Below are 13,571 nucleotides of genomic sequence, written 5' to 3' on the forward strand. Positions count from 1 at the left end.
GCACACTCCTGCCCTAGGTGACAGAATGAGACCCTGTCTCAAAAAATAAAAATAAGGTAACCCTGAAAGTCTAGTACAAACCTTGGCACATAGTAGGTGTTCAACAAATGAGTCCTCTCCTTCTTCCTTAAGCCAGCATCCACTTTACCAATCCCTGGCAGCCTAGAGTGAGGGTGAAGAGATGCCTCGGCTCACATTGAACCCCACCAATCATACACTGTGTCCTGGGAAACTTACTCATCCACAAGCCCCGGTTTCTTACTGCAAAATGGGATCATAACAGAACCTGCCTCAAGGAGTGAGCCTGAAGGCTTTTTCTCTATGTAAAATGCTCAGTGCCCGGTACAGAGCAAGATGCTCACAATTATTGCTAACTGTGGTCCTGCGCACAACCTTGTAGTGTGAGTGTTGCCGATTGTGGATGAGTGGCTGGGGAGGTTGGGCTCTGGATGGTTCCTGGATGCTCCCTTCCTCCCTCTCTCTCTGGCCTGTGGAGTTACAGCAGTGATCCCCTGTGATTTCACTTTCCTTGATCACAGTTTCCAGCAGCCAGCCACAGCCCAAAAATATTAAACAGAAAATTTCAGAAATAATTCATAATGTTACATAGCATGCCATTCTGAGTAGGGTGACGAAATCACGCAGCAACGTGACTCCTTCCTCTGTCTAGTGTCTCCGCACAGTAGGCGTTCCCACCCATGAGTCACTTCATAGCGCTCTTGGTGATGAGAGAGAAAAAGCCTAATCCACAGAGGTTCGGTACTATGTGGTTTCAGGAATCCACTGGGGGTGTCGGAGGGTAGGCTCGAGGATAGGGAGGGCTACAGTAATTTCCTACCTCCTGTGAGGTTTGCACCAGGCCTCTCTCCTATCGGTGGCCTGGCCTGGGCTCCTGAGACTGCTCCTGAAAGGGAAGGGGGACAGGCGCAGTGGTTCTCGCCTGTAATCCCAGCACTTTGGGAGGCCAAGATGGGTAGATCACCTGAGGTCAGGAGTTCGAGACCAGCCTGGCCAATATGGCAAAACCCTGTCTCTACTAAAAATACAGAAATTAGCTGGATGTGGTGGTGGGAGCCTGTAATCTCAGTTACATGAGAAGTTGAGGCAGGAGAATCACTTGAACCCAGGAGGCAGAGGTTGCAGCGAGCCCCAAGACTGCGCCACTGCACATTCCAGCCTGAGCAACAGAGTGAGACTCTGCTTCGGAAAAAAAAGAAAAGGGAAGGGGACTTTGGGCTCCTGGGAACTGGCCAGGAGACAGGGCAGGGGGACCGCCAGAAGCTCCAGCAAGTAGCTGCGTTCTCAGCTGGAGGAGGGTGGGCTGCCAGCTGCATGGGACTGAGCCCTCTGGGCAGGGGATAGAGGTGGAGCAGCACAGCCCTCACCAGCAAGGCCATCAGTGAAGATCCAGGCTCTCTAGAGAGCACTTTGCGGCGAGCCCACAAGGTGATGGCCAGCCACCCACCCCTCCACACCCCTTGGTCATCCCCAGGTGAGCTAAGTCCCTGACTCTGTCACACCTTTTAAGGCAAAGGCAGCTCCCGCCACCACCTCCCTGTTCCCACTTGCTCAGAAATTCCCAGCAGTTATTTTTTCTTTTTTTCAGGAGGAATGGAATGAGACTCCTTGTTCTGTCACCGTAGGCTTCCGGCAAGGCCTGTCTAGGGGTTCTGGTGAAAGAAAAGTGACAGGAAGCACATGCCAGCAGGCACTTGGAGATGCACCCTCAGTGACATGCACAGGCACGACGGCCACCCCACCCACCACAGGCCTCTGCTTGCGATAGCCAAACACACACACAGCACAGACAAGGCCTAGGGACATGGGGACCCCCAACAAACACACTCCATGCTGGAGACAGGAGATCCAGGTGAGAACGAGGCAGGCACAGGCACAGCCCATAGCATAAAGCCCCTCCCCCCAGCTCATACCTGAGCCCAGGAGCCTCAGGGATTTCGCACTCACTGTTCCCTGCCTCGAGTGTTCCAGCACAGGGCTCTGTGGGTAGGACCCTTGACACCCTTCACATCTCAGAGAGGCCTCCCCTACCCCACCCACATGACTCCATCCCAGTGACCTGTTTTATTTCCTCAGAGCCATCGTCAGCTCTAAACTGCCTTGCTTTTTCTTGAGACAGGATCTCGCTCCGTCACCCAGGCTGGAGGGCAGTGGCGCAATCATGGCTCACTGCAGCCTTGACCTCCTGGGCTCAAGAGATCCTCCCGTATCAGCCTCCCAAAGTGCTGGGATTACAGGCTTGAGCCACCATACATGGCAGGCAAGAAAGAAGGGCTATGGGGCTGTCAACAGCAAAGGCTCAGCCCCCAGTCAAGCCAGGCTGCCCATGAGAAAGGCTTTCTGTGCACTTGGGCACATGTGAACAGGTATGGGTGTGATGCGAGCCTCCACCTGCGACGTGCAGGTGTGTCCTGAGCTTGGAAGCAGACAGACTACCCCTAGGGGCCTTTGTTCTTTGCATCGTGTCATCCCAACCAAACCCACAACCGGGTACAGAGCCCTGGACAGGCAGCAAGGCCCGGCCAGGATATGTCAGACCAGCAAAGCCTTTCCTACTTGGGCTGGGTGGGCAGCGGGGCTCTAAGCCCAGCCTAAGGGATAGGGAAGGGAGGGGACAGGCTGGGACCCCTGCCCACTCAACATCCCCATCAGGACCAGATCATACCAGGGAGACAAGAGGCAGCATCCAGAAGACCAGACAACCAGATCTCAAACCCGGACCTTGGGACACTAGGTTGTAAGCCACTCCCGTGACTGCAGGGCATCCTGGGACCCTGCTCAATTCTCAACCTCTGGCAGGGTCCTCTTGCAGGGCAGGTGCCACACTCACCCCCTGGTGGCTCTAACCTGAAGTGCAGCTCGACACCCAGGCCCAGGCTGCAGTCAAGGATGGGAGGGGCTGCAGGAAGGAGGGTTCTGCCTTGAGACCAACTCCAAGCTAAGCTCAGAAGGGGCTGGAGACATGCAGGATGGACAGACACATGGGGGAGGTTCCTGTTGCACACAACTGACCCGCCCCTGCCTCAGGACCCACAGGGTACTTACCCCCTCTGCACCTTGAGAACTTTTTGACATTGTAGTGCTTTACCACACACCCTCACATCCACAGGTAAACAGCAACTATCTCCCGAAGTCTGGGTGCCACACCCCCTTCTCCCCAGCCCACAGGCACACCCAGCTACTGGAAAGCCATCCATATAAGCAAACTTAGACATGCATGACACGGGCCTGCCCGACACTGCTGGATGGTCAGCTGCTGCAGCTGCGGGCTCTTACCAACAAGCAGCTTAGTGGGGCTGGAGAACAGCACAGCGCCCTGCACACAGCCACAGCAGCTGAGGCCGAGGGATCAGCTTTGATGGCATTGCAAGGGCACTCGTATTCCACACCCTGTCCTGGTAGAGCCTAGATGCAGCAAACACGGGGTCAGCCAAGTGGGTCCAAGAGCTGGGGCCTGTGCTGGCCTTCACTGAGCTCACCAGGCTTCAGGCCAGCTCACAGGGGCCAGCCCAGGGCCTGGGCTTCAGCTTCGCATCCTGGGCTTGAGACTGAGGGCGGCAGGCACTCAACATGGGGTGGGGTACAGGGGCCATCTCCAGTCGTAACAAGGACTGCACCAGCCAAGTTCCAGAAAGCAGACCCCAGCCCAGAAGGGACACAGCCCTGACAGGTTCCAACTAGGCTTCCAGCTGGCTGAGCCTGGGCAAGTTACTTCACCTCTGTGTGCCTGTGCTCATGTTCTCCCAGTACCAGACTTTGGGTGCACAGATTACAAAAGAACCTGAACAAGCCTTAACTGGAAGCCACCCTTCCCTGGATTAATTTAAAAGCAAATTAGCTTTTCAGACAAGGAACAGACGCAGGGTCTGCGTGCACATCAGCAAAGGCGCCGGGGAACACCTAGTACTCCTTGTCTCCTTCCCCTCTCCATAGGACTGGCATCACCGGAGCTGTGCAAATAGCAGAGACCCAACTGCCTACCCCAGGTGACAAACATTTGCACAATGGCCGCTGATCGAGGCTGGCTTTCTACAGCTCAGCGGCAGAACCAGGCCGCTTTTACCTCCCTCCAGGGACTGAGTGGGACGTCAGAGGGTAACCAGTGTAGCTACAGAAAGGAGGGCAGTGGCCTTGGGGAGCACAAGGCACCTTGGAGGGCCCCATCTGCCTCCCCAGTCCCAGCTGCTCTCCTGGAGAAACAGGCAGATGTCAGTGGAAAGTAACTTTTATTGAGACCCCACCAGCTACAAAATGTGTTCCTGGCATTAAGCTCCTTCTTCCTTTGCAATTGGGTCTTTCTTGAGTGGTCCCTGTGGGGGGAGGGGCAGTGGTTAGAGGTAGAAGGTTCAGGCCAGCAGATGCCCACTCTACAGGGGACCAAGACTCTGGGCCAGGCTCCACAGCCCCCAGAGGTCCAAGGCATAAAGACCACCCTCCACCCCACCAGGGGCCAAAAGCAGGCAGATGACCAAGCCACCCATCCAGTGAGGGAAGCAGGCAGGAGGTGCTCACCGTGAACGCTTTCTTCTCCTCCATGGTCTGGAAGCGGCCATGGCCAAACTTGGAGGTGCTGTCAATGAACTTAAGGTCAATCTTCTCCAGAGTCCGCCGCTTGGTCTGCACCAGCAAGGACTGTGGGCCAAGAAGGGAAGTGGTTAAGGATTACAAGGAGCCAGGCTTTCCTTAGCCCCTTGGTTAACAGTGCCCCTGAATCTGGGAAGCCACAGGATCACTTCAGCCTCCAAGAGCCCTCCCCCACTGCCAGGCCAATGAGAACACACTTGAAAGAAGCAAACAGCCCAGCAAGGCCGGACTAGGAATTTCCTTATCCCAGGACTTCAAAGGTAGTGTGAAAGGACTGCCAACACCCCTCCTTCCTTTCAACACTCCCACCACAGGGCTACCAGCATCTGTGGCCTTGTATCCTCCTCCGTCCACTGGAGGGCCCCCTACAACCAGGCAGGGCCCGCCTCACCTTGCGGAGGGTGAGCACTCACTTCTTCGTTCCCATCACACAGCCTTTCAGCATGACAAAGTCATTGGTCACTTCACCATAGTGGACAAAGCCACCCTGGAAAACAAGACCATTGGATCAGCACAGGGCCTGCACTAGGCACAAGAGGGGATTGTGCAAGGATGAGCCCTCCAGGTTCAGGCCCTCCTGACCACAGGGCTGTTCTCAGAAGCAAGGCAACAAGAATGGGTCCCCAGTCTGTCTTGGGCACTGTGCCCAGTGCACATTCCAGGCCTCATCACTGAACAGCTGAGCCCGAGACTCCACTGCTCACCAGCCAACCCCAACTGGTGGACTCAGTGACAACATTGCTATTTGCACGGTACACAGCTAGGTGCTGTGCCGGCTTCTGTTAACCTGCTAACAGGCCGTTGGAAGCAGAACACCCGTTACTTACCAGAGTGTTGATGTTCTTGTCAGAAGGTCATAGTCGGTGGAGGCATTGTTCTTGATCAGCTTGCCGTCCTTGTTAAGGTAGCCCTGGCCGATCTTATAGATCTGAATGAACAAGAAGGGTGTCAGGCTGGGGGCATTAGGGACAGATAACCCAGACATGCCAGTGGGGCGATCTGCAAAACACTCTATAGGAAGGCAGCTGAGGCCTCAGTCCCAGCCATGGGGTATTCCAATATCAGAGCAAAAAGGTGGCTGGCCCTCCAGGTTCCCTTCTGTCACATGGCTAGGCTAAAACTAAAGGTCCTGCTGTATAACACAGGAGGCCTCTTGCCCCCTGGTGGTGGGACCAGACACCAGTAAGTCTAGTATCTCCAGCCACACCAACCATCAGCCCACCACAGCCGCTTTACAGGATGGCACCTTACAAATCACTCGAGCCAGAACTGACCCGAGACACAAGCCACTGACGTCTACATGATGCTCATGAGTCAATGAAGCAGTGCTGACACAGAAACCCCAATCGCGGGGTCATCTCCCACCCCAGGGAGCCACTCTCAGAACCTCACCTTCTTGTTGATCTCAGTGTGGTGATGGTAGCCTTTCTGCCCAGCACGTGCCACAGAGAAGGCCACACGGGCAGGATGCCATGCCCCAATACAGGCCACCTTGCGCAGGCCTCGATGGGTCTTGCGGGGCAGCTTCTTGGTGTGCCAATGACTGGTGAACCCTGGAATGGTTGCATATTACTGCACCTCAGCGCCCAGCACCTCCCACTGACCCCTTCCCTGCTGGCTCAACAATCATCAACCATGGCTGGGTCATCTGAGGGACAGCGACGGGATTATTTTGTGTGCATTACCCGCAGGTCTCCCCTGTCAAGCTGGATAGGCTCTGGGGTATAACTGAACTGGGTTTGTGAATGGGTGTTTTCAAGGCATCCGTTAAAAGTTCCCATCAGCAGGGAGTGACATAACGCCAAGTTCCCCTTTGCAGTTATCAGTCAGCTACGAAGAGCAAAGGGTGCAGGGACATGGTAAGGTGTCTGCCGGCCCTCCGCTATCCCAGCCACTCCTGACCACAAGGCTGTTCTCAGAAGGAAGGCAGTAGAGAATGGTTCCACAGTGTCTGATTCGGGCGCTGTGCCCAGCGTGCACTCTGAGCCTCATCACCGAACAGCTGGGCCTGAAACCACGTCTCCCCCAGGTTAGGACACAACACAAGCCACTGAAAAGCTCACCTTTGTAGCCTTTGCCCTTGGTCACCCCGATCATGTCAATCATCTCGTCCTGCCCAAACACTTGGTTCACAGGTACCTGCTGCTCCAGCCTCTCGCGGGCCCAGTCCAGCTTCTCGGACACGGTGCCTCCATTGACCTGGATCTCCATCAGGTGGGCCTTTTTCTGGCGCAGAGGAAGCAGGCGCATCTAGGAGGAAGTGGGCACAGCTCAGCTCCAGCTGCCAGCGCTCCTCCCACAGTAGAGGACTGCAGCTCCACACGTCTGATGCCAAGCACATGGCAAAAAGAAGCCAACTCTCAACAAGTCACTCAACCTCTCCAAGACGAAGGAACTTCCATTTCTGCCAACAGTAACAACTTCATTTTGGCTTCTGGTGCCTGAGTTGTCAGGATGAGCCAACGGGGCCCACACGACAGGCAAACAACCAGTTCCCGGCACCTGCCAGCCCCGTGCTCCTGTGGCTGTCCTTCTGGTCAGTTCCTTTGGCATACTGCAGTGGTTTTACCAAAGCCACTTACACTTGCCCTAGTGACAAGCCTGCTTTTTGAGAGCACAAGCTCTGGGTAAGAAAATGCATTTAAGCATAAAGCTTTCGCTTCAGGACAGCCTGGCAGCGTCCTGACAGAACTGCAGGTGGGCAGGCACTCTGTTATCTGTGATGGCCCTCACCACAGGGGGCTGGACTGAGCACTGAGAATTGGCCAGGAAAACAGACAGCCAGAGGCACCTACTCTAACCAAGTCGATAAAGGGCCTGCTCAGCACACAAGCCAGGGTTCAAGGAGAGCAGCCAGCACCTTTCAGTCAGGCATTTCAGTGTACTGGGGAGTCACCAGTTGAGTCAAGCAGTTGAATTTTAAAGGGGGATGCCTCCCTTGCTAAGGACCAGTAAGGACACAGTGCCCTCTCCTGGCAAGGGAGAAGCCTACCCACAAGATCACATAGGTCAACTCCACACAGTGGCAGGCCCAGCCACCCCGTGGCACTGCGCTCACCTGGGTGTGGGCAATGACGCGGATGACTTGGCAGTATTTCTTCATGCTACTGAAGTCCTTCTCCAGCTGCTTCTTGCCATCCTCATCCTGCCATTTCTTGCAGTACTTGGTGAAAGCCTTCTTAGATTTATGCCTTCAGGAGCAGAGCAGAGTTGGGGAGGGAGCCGGGTGCAGGCCTTCATCACCCCTGAGGGGCGTGCCCCCAGCTTTCCGTGGTTCTAAGGGCCCCCTCTGCAGAGGGACCAGGGAGCCCGCCCTGCATCCTCAGGCGCCGCGCTTGAGGGACCCCACAGCTCCGGCCAGGCTGCTTCCTTTGCAGATCATGAAGCTGAGGTCCAGAGGAGGGCAGGGGCAGGTCCTGGAAGCTCCCCAGGCAAAGGGAGCCGAGCTCGAGGCTGGGGTCACAGGGCTCCACTCCTGTGATCTCTAGGGCCCTAGAGCCGGGAGGAGAGACTGGCGGGGGCGCCTTTCGTCCACTGCTGGGGTTGGGCAGAGGCTCAGCCTGTGCCGCAACGCGAAGTTGCTTCTGTGCAGTCCCAGCCGCGGTCCCTTTAAGAAGGGGTGGTGCTTCAGCCAGTCGCTAGGGACGCTGCCGGCGTGCGCGCCTCTACGGAAGCCGAGACGGCGCTTTCCGCGGGGCCCCGGCAGAAGCCGCGGCGTGGTTGAAGCGACCGAAAGCTGCGGCGATGTGGTCGGAGCGAGCGAAAGCGGCGGCCAGTGTCTGGGGGGGTAGTCCTAGTGGGCAGAAGCGCAGTCGACGTCCCAGCGAGCAGAAGCGACCGCGCTGTCCCAGCCGGCAAAAGCGGAGGTCGCGTCCCAGCGAACAGAAGTGGCGGCGTCCAGAAGCGGCCAGCTTCGGAGAAGCTGTGGTGGCTTCCAGGTGATGGAGGAGCAGGAGGGACGCTTCCGCAGTAAGTGGCGGGGCATGGACCCCCCCGGGAATCCTCCGGGCCTCCCTGCTCCTTCCCCACCGCTCGCTTTTGGGCCCTGACTCCTTGTGGGCATCTGGGCCCCAGTAGTCTGCGTGGCGGTGGTTGTGGGGTCCTGGCCGCCGCAGCGTGCGCACCCTGGCCGGGAACGGTGTGCGACCCGCGTCCGGCCTATAGGAGCACCTGGCCCAGAGGCCGCGGTGAAGCGCGGGACCTGGGACCCTCCGAGCCCCCGGCCCTCTGAGCTGAGGTCCAGGGTTATTTTGATGTTTCAGGACCTTAAGAGAGAGACCTCGCTAGAACCCAATAGAACAGGTGACATTTGTAGTGTGAATTCTTTGAGGAGTCTCCAGGTAGTTCGCTGTTTTCCGTAGTGTCTATTCTGATTTTCATTTACAGTGTATGAGTTCCCTTTTCTTCAAAACCATACCCGTGTTCCTTTTTTTTTTTTTTTTTTTTCCTTTGGAGACAATCTCGTTCTGCCCCGGCCGGAGTGCAGTGGTGCCATCTGACCTCACTGCAACCTGCGCTCCCGGGTTCAAGCAATTTTCCTGTCTCAGCCTCCTGAGTAGCTGGGACTACAGGGGCCCGCCACCACGCCAGGCTAATTTTTGTATCAGTAGTAAAGACGGGGTTTCTCCATATTGATCAGGCTGGTCTCCAACTCTTGACCTCAGGTGATCTGCTGCTTCAGACTCCCAAAAGTTCTGGGATTACTGGCGTAAGCCACCGAGCCTGGCCTCTCCTATTTTTGAGACTTTCTAGGGATATTTAATAAGTGTGAGATTATCTGTGTGTGGGTTTCAATTAAACCACACACAGTTAATTAACTTTGTTGGATAGTTAATTTTGAGGACCTTTTATCTGTTGTTCGATTTTCTGTCGCAGAATTAATTGTCTGTTCAGGTTTTTTGCGAAATACTAGATTGTTTTGCTACTTTGTAGTGTTTTTTTGTGTACACCTTAGATGACAACTCGTGAATTACATGACTACCTGAAATTTTTGCCTAATCTATAGGATACTTTTTTAATTTGGAAGGTAGTTTCTTTGCCGTGCAGAAACTTTTCAGGTTGATGTAGTCCATGTTTATTTTTGCGTTTTATGCATGTAATTCTGGTCACCCATATAAGAAAATACTTATCAGTGACAAAGCGTTTAATTGTCAAGGAGGTTTCTCTTCCAGGGTGTTTGTTTCTTTCTCTCTTTGCAAAGGTGAGCAGAGAGTCACGTGACCCAGAATATATGCTCAACCTGTGTTTTAGTTAAAAACCTTTTGTGGTTTATGGTCTTTTTTTCTGGTCTTTTGGGTTTTTTTTGTTTTTTTTTTTTTTTTAGTAGAGACAGTTTCACCATGTTGGCCAGGATGGTCTTGATCTCCTGATCTTGTGATCCGCCCGCTTCGGCTTCCCAATCTTTCTCTTATTTATTTTTTTTGAGATGGAGTCTGCCTCTGTCAGATCTTGGCTTACCGCAATCCTCTCAGGATCAAGTGATTCTCTGGCTTCAGGCTCCCAAGTAGCTGGGACTACAAGTGCATGCCACCATACCCAGCTAATTTTTGTACTTTTAGTAGAGATGGGGTTTTACCATGTTGGCCACCTGGTCTTGAACTCCTGACCTCAAGCATACGCCCGCCTCCTCAGCCTCCCAAAGTGCTGGAATTACAGGCTTGAGCTACTGTGCCCTTCTTAAATTACACTGCTTTCTGTTGGAGTCCAGAGACTAAGTTTGATACCTATCATTACTGGGCACCTTTGTACATCTATCTGTTCATTTAATTCAAATAGTTACTGAGAACCTACCAGGAACCAAGCTCTGTTCTAGGGACTGGAGATATGGAGGTAAACAAAACAGACATCCCAGTGAGAGGAGTAAAATCTAAAGAAAATCAGTTAAGTAAAATATATAATATGGACTGTGCACGGTGAGGCAGGTGGATCACAAGGTCAGGGGTTCAAGACCAGCCTGGCCAAGAGACCAGCCTGGCCAATATGCTGAAACCTTGTCTCTAAATTTTGTAAAAATACAAAATTTAGCCCGGTGTGGTGATGGGCACCTGTAATCCCAGCTTCTCAGGAGGCTGAGGCAGGAGAACTGCTTGAACCTAGGATGCGGAGGTTGCAGTGAGCTGAGATCACGCCACTGCACTCCAGCCTAGGCAACATAGTGAGACTCCATCTCAAAAAAAAGAGACAAAAACAAAATTAGCCAGGCGTGCTGACAGACACCTGTAATCCTAGCTACTTGGGAGGTTGAGGCAGGAGAATCACTTGAACCCAGGAGTCACAGGTTGCAGTGATCCAAGATGATGCCATTGCACTCCAGCCTGGGGGACAAGAGCAAAAACTTTGTCTCAGAAACAAACAGGCTGGGTGCAGTTTCTTAAGCCTGTAATCTCAGCACTTTGGGAGGTCAAGGCGAGCAGATCACCTGAGGTCCAGAGTTCAAGACCAGTCTGACCAACATGGAGAAACTCTGTCTCTACTTAAAATACAAAATTAGCTGGGCATGGTGACAGGTGCCTGTAATCCCAGCTACTCGGGAGGCTGAGGTAGGAGAATCGCTTGAACCCAGGAGGCAGAGGTTGTGGTGAGCTGAGATCGTGCCATTGCACTCCAGCCTGGGCAACAAGAGCAAAACGCCATCTCAAAAATAAGTAAGTAAGTAAATAAATAAATAACAAAAACTGGCTGGGTGTAGTGGTGCATGCCTGTAGTCCCAGATAATTGGGAGACTGAGGTGGGAGGATCACTTGAACCCAGGAGGCAGAGGTTGCAGTGAGCTGTGATTGTGCCACTGCCCTCCAGCACCCTGGGTGACAGAGACAGACCCTGTCTCCAGATATTAGGTTGGCACAGAAGTAGTTGCAGTTTTTGCCACTGAAAGTAATGGCATTGAAAGTAGTGGCAAGCCGGGCGTGGTGGCTCATGCCTGTAATCCCAGCACTTTGGGAGGCCGAGGCAGGTGGATCACAAGGTCAAGAGACTGATACCATCCTGGCCAACATGGTGAAAACCCATCTCTACTAAAAATACAAAAATTAACTGGGCATGGTGGCGCATGCCTGTAGTTCCAGCTACTCAGGAGGCTGAAGCAGGAAAATCACTTGAACCTGGGAGGCCGAGGTTGCAGTAAGCCGAGATTGCTTTACTGCACTCCAGCCTGGGTGACAGATTCCGTCTCAAAAAAAAAAAGAAAAAAGAAAAAAGAAAGTAATGGCAAAAAAAGCAATTACATTTGTGCCAATCTAACAGATACATAGATATGTAGATAATATGATCAATGATGATTAGTGAGAGTGAAAAAGAAGACAGAAAAGTGAACAAGGGTCTGGGTGCAGGGGTTCACGCCTGTAATTCCAGCACTTTGGGAGGCTGAGGTGGGCAGATCACCTGAGGCCAGTAGTTCGAAACCAGCCTGGCCAACATGGTAAAACCCCACTTCTAAAAACACACACAAAAAATTAGCCTGGCATGGTGGTGCGTAATTCCAGCACTTTGGGAGGCTGAGGTGGGCAGATCACCTGAGGCCAGTAGTTCGAAACCAGCCTGGCCAACATGGTAAAACCCCACTTCTAAAAACACACACAAAAAATTAGCCTGGCATGGTGGTGCGTGTCTGTGGTCCCATCCGCTCAGGAGGCTAAGGGGGAAGGATCTTTTGAACCCTGGAGGCAGAGGTGGCAGTGAGCCGAGATCATGCCATTGCACTCTAGCCCCCCACCAAAAAAAAAAAAGAACAAGGAACATAAGATGATAAGTGTGGTCTCCAAGTCTTGTTTCATCTTCCTGTGTCCATTATTTTTTCCACTGTACAAGTGAGAAGGAGGTTCAGAGAGGTGGAGTAACTTTCCCAGGGACTCACAGTGTCCGCTGAGTAGGCTGAGGTGTCAGCGTCCTGGAGGGACCCATCCTGCAATCGCTCTTGGCTGTGTTTCTACCCAGTGCCTAGGATGGAGGTGGAAACACCAAGAGCATCAAACTTGCTCCTAAGGGCTTAAGACCTGGCAAGCAGGTAGGTCAACCCCTGTGATCAGAAGCCACCAAAAGCCCTTGCAATGCATCCATGAGGTGTCCAGGGCAGATGCTGAGGAATCACTATGGGAAAAGCAGGTACAGAGGCTGGAGTGGAGGCTCAGGCTGATGAATTAATTACAGAGATCAGGAGCAGAAGGCAAAGGCTTCCTAGGATTTTCTGAGATTGTTGGTAGCTCCCAGGCCCACCAGTCCTGGCTCTACTCCCATTGTGGGTTCTGCTTCCTGCCCCCTTCAGCTCTCTTGTCTCCAGCCCCTACGCCTTCAGGCAGGGAAACCCAACGAGGGAAGTTGCCTAGTAATTAGCTGTAGCCTGGCACTGAGGAAGTGACTGTCACATGCAAACAGAGGCCCCCCTCCTCCACCCGGCCTCAGGAGCTTGAGGTGCCTCCCAGACTGCTGGGTCGTGCCAGTGGAGGACGCAGGGGAAATGTATTCAGGCATTAGCTGCCAGCCATGAAGGCTGGTCCCCATGACTCAGTTTCCGTGCAGCAGATGTCATGAACAAGGGCGGCAGTGTGGAACAGGGTGGGTGAGAGTCTGGACTGTGGAGCCAGAAAGATGTTCCCTGCCTTCCCCAAGCACACCAACATACTTTTTACACCTCTAAGAACCTAGTGCAGCCTCCCAGGTTCAAGCAATTCTCCTGTTTCAGCCTCCCAAGTAGCTGGAACTACAAGCACATGGGCTATGCCTGGCTAATTTTTTGTATTTATTTATTTATTTATTTTTGAGACGGAGTTTCGCTCTTGTTACCCAGTCTGGAGTGCAATGGCGCGATCTCGGCTCACCACAACCTCCGCCTCCTGGGTTCAGGCAATTCTCCTGCCTCAGCCTCCCGAGTAGCTGGGATTACAGGCACGCGCCACCATGCCCAGCTAATTTTTTGTATTTTTAGTAGAGACGGGGTGTCACCATGTTGACCAGGATGGTCTTGATCTCTTGAC

General features: G+C 53.4%; 1 protein-coding gene, 3 non-coding genes and 1 pseudogene across 8 annotated transcripts in view; 1 reads left to right on the top strand and 4 right to left on the bottom strand.

The window, feature by feature from the left end:
* Nucleotides 1-4,227: 4,227 nt before the first annotated feature.
* On the bottom strand, nucleotides 4,228-8,213 carry LOC100390374 (large ribosomal subunit protein uL3-like; annotated as a pseudogene). Its single transcript, XR_013522767.1, has 7 exons — nucleotides 7,661-8,213; nucleotides 6,666-6,852; nucleotides 5,995-6,155; nucleotides 5,430-5,530; nucleotides 4,994-5,089; nucleotides 4,531-4,650; nucleotides 4,228-4,328 (listed from the first exon to the last, which is right to left on the bottom strand). The product of XR_013522767.1 is annotated as a large ribosomal subunit protein uL3-like (transcript).
* Nucleotides 5,191-5,282, bottom strand: LOC118148449 (small nucleolar RNA U83B). The gene has a single exon (XR_004735262.1). It is a non-coding gene; the product is annotated as a small nucleolar RNA U83B (small nucleolar RNA).
* LOC118148440 (small nucleolar RNA U83B) lies at nucleotides 6,511-6,605 on the bottom strand. The gene has a single exon (XR_004735252.1). It is a non-coding gene; the product is annotated as a small nucleolar RNA U83B (small nucleolar RNA).
* LOC118148466 (small nucleolar RNA U82P) lies at nucleotides 7,794-7,848 on the bottom strand. Its single transcript, XR_004735282.1, has one exon. It is a non-coding gene; the product is annotated as a small nucleolar RNA U82P (small nucleolar RNA).
* A 65-nt stretch (nucleotides 8,214-8,278) lies between the features above and the next one.
* The window catches only part of LOC100415731 (uncharacterized), an 89,034-nt gene continuing 83,741 nt past the window's right edge, over nucleotides 8,279-13,571 (top strand). For all 4 annotated transcript variants that reach the window (XM_078339121.1, XM_054240565.2, XM_078339131.1 and 1 more), the window contains exon 1: nucleotides 8,279-8,571. The gene's annotated coding sequence lies outside the window, so the exon portion shown is untranslated. The remainder of the gene's footprint in view (nucleotides 8,572-13,571) is intronic.

Source organism: Callithrix jacchus, chromosome 1 (assembly GCF_049354715.1).
Source record: "Callithrix jacchus isolate 240 chromosome 1, calJac240_pri, whole genome shotgun sequence".
In the NCBI taxonomy this organism is placed as follows: domain Eukaryota; kingdom Metazoa; phylum Chordata; class Mammalia; order Primates; family Cebidae; genus Callithrix; species Callithrix jacchus.